Source organism: Agrilus planipennis, unplaced genomic scaffold, assembly GCF_000699045.2.
Source record: "Agrilus planipennis isolate EAB-ADULT unplaced genomic scaffold, Apla_2.0 scaffold390, whole genome shotgun sequence".
NCBI classification, from domain to species: domain Eukaryota; kingdom Metazoa; phylum Arthropoda; class Insecta; order Coleoptera; family Buprestidae; genus Agrilus; species Agrilus planipennis.
The window spans coordinates 114160-119942 of NW_020439115.1; the positions used below are offsets into that span (position 1 = coordinate 114160).

Genomic DNA, 5783 nt, shown 5'->3' on the forward strand with positions numbered 1-5783 from the left:
AGTACGAGCCCTAGGTAGTTGAAATCTATTCTTCAGATGCATTTTTAGTTCCAAGCATAATATTGGATGATTTGACTCGTTACCACCTAGCTACATGTGTCTTGATGACTTAAACAAAATTGATAATTACTAAATTTCTAGCATGTTTTACCAATAAAACAATTTTGCAACTTAACAGCACATACCTACTTGACAATTTTCACAACCAAACACTATTTAAGTACCATTATTATTTGTTCTCGAGCTTACCGGCCGTTGTCATTAGGACGTCGTTTTGGTTACATCTGTGGCAGGCATTTTCAGCCCGAATAAAGTTTCATAGAACTAGTATTAATACTCTCACGAGAGAAATATCGGAAATAGTATTATGTTAGGCTAATTACGCTGCCGAATAAAATTAGAACTGGGGTATATATGTTAGATGTTAAAGAAGTAAAACCGAGCTTATAAATATTGTAGTGTCATTGTTAAGACACTCTAGCTTCAGACTAGACTTTGTACATTTTGTGCATCGTAAAACAATAAATGTTCAATTTTTTAAAAAGACAATTTTATCATTTGAGCATTTAACATATACACATCAAATGCAAATTTTGTGATATATTTATTAGATTGTCTTTATCTTACATTACTGCATTACTGTTCTTCTCAACTGTTTTTGTTGTCATTTTTGCTTCAGGTTTTGTTGTTACATTATATTATACAGTGTAACAGAAATAAGTGCGGAGCTGGCAGGAGGTGATAAAGCACCATAAAACAATAAAGTTAAGTTAATTTTTATGCCTGAAAATTCACAGTTTTCGAGAAAAATGTAGTTGAAAGTATAGGTAAATTTAATTCTGGCCCTGGTAAAGAAATACGACCGGCAACGTGTTTAGGTTAATGGCCAACCTCTAGTAACATTTATTCTTTTAAAGTTTAAACCTTGTATGAGGCAAGTGATGTGTAGTTCAATAAACTAGTTCAGAAATAAAACATCAACCATTACAGTGAGCTATTTGGCACTGTAGAACAGTTGTTACAATAACGTGCCATGTCACTTACTTACGGATTGAAACCATATCGTCACTATAGGGACAAAATCCTTGATATCTTCAAAATAGTCTACGCGAAATAGCAGGGAACGCTGGCTCCTTTAATATGGCAGTGTGACAAATTTCAATGGAACATCCATTTCATCATTATCATTTGCAGGGAATGCAAGCCTATTTTGAAATGGATTTTCAGCCGTGAGTGGATTTGTGTCGGTGGTTTCAAGAGAATTGCGTGTTGTATAGCGTATTTTTTTTAATAGGATGTTGTTCACTGACAAATTTGCTTCATGCGGGATATTTTCAATTTTTTGCAATAATCAGTACCTACTGATGCGACGCAAATTCGCATGTGGTACATCCTTTGCGATTTCAAGAATTGTTTGCTGTAAATATTTGATGTGAAATTTTTGAAGACTTATTTACCTTTTTTGGTAAGTTTACTTAGAACCACCCGCAAAAAACGGTACGGCGCCTTGGTAGTACCTCAATAGTGGTGTGAAAATTTGCTTTAATAAAATCCAGATGATGCACATTTACCTGCTAATGTTTAAGTAACCTACATTTTCTTTTTTGTTTTGTGTTTTTACATTTACATAGTGCTGCCTGTAATGTACTTATTTAATTTATTTAGTCTAAACATTATGTGCAGTACTAAATTGTTTATGTACTATAGAGTATTTGGCTAGAAATATTAACTAAAAACACGATTTCTTGAAGACGCTGTAGAGGTAATTTTTTCCTTCCTGCGAAAGTTCAGTGAACACAGAAATAAGGATTAGTATTACTTTTATGAACCCTATGGCTTTTTGTTGTAGCCCGTTCACCGAATGCTCGTCGAGCTTCTCAAGCAATAATACCTACAGACGTTTTTACACGACATTGTGAAGGAAGTCCATTTTTCTCTCATTAATAACACCGGTAGAAGGATTCAACTAAAGCTGATATGGGGAAAGGGGGACTAAGGGCCTGACATTAAGTAAAAGGAAATGTTTTGGTATTTTTCCACAAAGAGTACCTACGCTTTCACAATAAGCTTCTTAAAATAAAAAAATTAAGATAAATAGTTAGATAGAAAATATTAACGAAAGCTCTTCGATTAACACATAAATTACTGTAAAAGTAAATATCTAAATGGAAAAATATGTCGAGCAAATCAGAAATAAACTAAAAGTAATTCTAGAATAGTGAGTGTTACAAACCTACCGCATTCTCTATATATCATCGGAAAGGGCACATAAACAAGAGTTTCAGTGAACAAAATATTTACCTTCACAGAACAGGTACGACGTAACAGTTAACACATCTAAATGCAAATTTGGCAAACCTTCAATATCATTCCTCGGCGATTTGTACGATAGCAGCGGTTCAAAGTCATTGCCAGATAGAATCCACACCATTTCAAAATTGTAATTTCTAATATCACTGAACTCCGCCGTTTTCTGGACATTATTAACATCTATAAGTGGCTTACATAAAAGCCCCGCTAAACGAATTACTCAAAGGACTCTAAAAAAAAACAGCCCCCCTGAAGCTACATAATGTTTATTCGGTTTCAAACAAACTTATAGGACTTCTCCCATATGTATCCCATTCAGATATGTGTGTAGTCCTTTAGCAATCCACGATTCCCCTCTAAGCAATTATCTGACCCTGAAAAGAAATATTTCACATATTACCGTGAACTACAGACTATCTCTAGCGTCCAATACTTCCTAGAAGGACACGTTCTTATTGTATTCACTGGACACAAACCCTTAACCTACGTATTTTCAAAGCGACCAAATAAAAGCTCATCTCGCCAGCAGAGACATCATGGGTCAGTACTCCACTAATATGTGGATCAATAAACAACGATCCAACGCGTCAAATTACCGCTAGCCGATGGAGCCATGCTTTGCGATGTCAAAGGGAATAAAATACGCCCAAATACGGTCCGTCAAAAAGGAAAGGGAACGTCCTTTTTGACGGACCGTATTTGAAAAGATACTTGTGTCTCGAGCGCGCCCCGTGCTGAGCCACGAACAGAGCCGAAGAGCGCCGATCATACATCATACATATTGTCATTATATCATACATATTGTCGTTTTTATTGTATTACTTTATCGACTTCGAACACCAATAAAAATGTTTTGTTGCTCAATTTGTGATAAAACTTTTACATTTAATAAAAAAAAAAATTGAGCAGGTATTTAAAGTCTGCTCACAACAGTGCTGATAATACAAGAACATACTCGTGCAGTTCTTATGCTTTTTCGACATCGCGCGCAGATACCTTGACTTCATATCAGTTTTATTAATTTTATAAATTTGTTTCAGAGAGTGGATTAGGCCTATGGGGATAAAACGCGCTTCATTATTTACTTCAATAAGCGGTGAGGAAAAGATAATAACAATATATTTATTGTAAAAGTATATTGCGCCAACAATTGACTGTTGCCGCGATCATTTCTTCGACGAGCGAAAAGCGCTCGAGCGTTTTTCGTCGACACATTTTTGTCGACAAATATTTGTCAACAAACCTTTTAATTCATTCCACATTTCGTGGAAATGGTAGAACACAAAAAGGAAAATAAAAAAATTAAATAAAGCAATAATTTTTTTATTTATTGATATAAAAATGATCATTTTTTAACGTTAAAAACAAAAAAAAAACGCGCAACAATTGAATTGCGGAGCCTTAAGCATCGGGCGATCGGCGCTCTTCGGCTCTGTTCGTGGTTCCGCAAGGGGCGCGCTCGAGACAAAAATTGAATAGATCCATTCTGAGGCTCACCCTAGACAACGTTCCACAGCAGACCTTATCCGTCAGCGTTTTGTTTGGAAGAACATGAAGAAGGATTGTGCACAGTGACCGTACCCTTTCAAATTACTCGCCACACCCTGGATATCGTTTCCAGCACGCACACGTTGATATCATCGGACCATTACCAATCAACTGAGGACTCCAATACAGTTACATCCGGCGACCTTTGCCCCTACCTATGGACGTCGGCCATGACAACCCTAGATAGCATATAAGCTCACACATTTTCTAGTTCATTTAACAGTGCGCTCTATAGGTCAAACCTATGTTAGTTGTTTATTTGCTATTATTGTGTGTAATAGTTAAAATATCAAGTGTAATAAAGGTTCCTGAAAACCCAACCAAGGAATGTATTAAAACAATGTTTTTAAAAACTCCACTCGAACATCGTACGTTTTAACTGGTGCTGCCCGGAACAGGATAGAGAAGGTGGAAATCAACGAATTTCACCTCAAACACCTCAGAATTTTAACTTCTGCGACGTTTCTATCCACTCAGGAACCAACACCCCTAGAAATGACTTCCGATCCCTGGAACACCACTTCGCCCACCCGAAGAGTCCTTCACCTTCGGCTGGAAGATTCGTAACGAAACGTTCCACTGAGGAATCAGGAGTATTGGGAGGAAAAAGAAGAAAGATTTCATTTCGGATTGTGATAATTGTGACGCAAATGTCTTTACCACAATTTCAGCCTGCAGAAATTTAAAATTTAGCAGAATCTGTGTATTTAGTAGAAAGGCCTTGGTCAAATCCAAAAGCCTTAATAACGACAAAATTCAAATCTCCGGAAAATGAGTATTTGTTATTTAACCAATTAATGTCGTGCGTTAGAAAACCTAATGAATCAGAAGAAGATTTTTATGACATAATTCAAGTCATTCTAACAACATTGGCAGGCATTTTTGTAGATGATCCTATCTAGAACGCATTGATGAGTTATTATAAGAAGGAAGCACTTAGTATTTTTATATGATCTGTAGGTGAACCCTATTATTCAGATTTAAAAATAAGATGACCACATTACTTTTCTGAGGCACTTAATTATTGTAAAGAATTAGACAATGAAAACACGAAATTGGAAATATAGGCAAATGGCAGGTACTTCCAAAAAGCCACACCCACACAACACTCCTACACAGAAACAACATCCACAGACAAATTACTTTGCACCTCGACACAATTTCGGTCCAATGCAAAAATAACCCTTTACTAACCCTCAAACCTTTCAACAAATTCCTAGACAACAATTTCCTTTGTTAAATAGAAATGCTTTCTTCAGATCTATCATTGCCCCTAAGCCTCACCCGGTATTCCAATAACAACACAGGAATACTCGAAATAATTATCAAAGACCTTCAAACACTAGCGACGTTTCTATGAGAACTATTTCCCAATTTAGACGACCAAATAATTCTCAAAATCAAAAACCTAACTATTTCTAAAATCGGGAACGACCTAATTTTCTAATTGAAGAACTAACAAATGTTGAACAAGACCCGTATGTTTTGACGAATCCGGAAACGTTTATTTACCCGTCCAATCTCTTGATACCGATACCTGCTACGAACCTGACGACTTTACTGACTTACAATTAGACGAACATAGCATTAACAAAAATGAAAATTTTCATACACAGGCTTCGAAATACAAAATCACATAGATTTGGAAGAAATCAATAATGCTTTAGTTAAAACACTTAGACTACCTTACATTTACTGCAATGAATACGACTGCAAAATTTTAATTGATAGTGGCGCTTTATACTTGTATCTAGATTTTAAATATATTTCTGATTATCTCAAGAACCCTTTGAAGTTAAAACGGCCCACGGACAATACAAAATATATATTCCTTTGTTACACGAATTTGATGAACCAACATACATTGGATTTTCAGTTTTTGATTTTTATACAACTTTAGACTTGACTAAAATGAATGCAATTAT

General features: G+C 35.7%; 1 long non-coding RNA gene across 1 annotated transcript; it reads left to right on the plus strand.

Moving 5' to 3' along the window:
- Nucleotides 1-1143: 1143 nt before the first annotated feature.
- On the plus strand, nt 1144-3416 carry LOC108742991. Its single transcript, XR_001938752.1, has 3 exons — nt 1144-1229; nt 1295-1465; nt 3351-3416. It is a non-coding gene; the product is annotated as an uncharacterized LOC108742991 (long non-coding RNA).
- The last annotated feature ends 2367 nt before the right edge of the window (nt 3417-5783 follow it).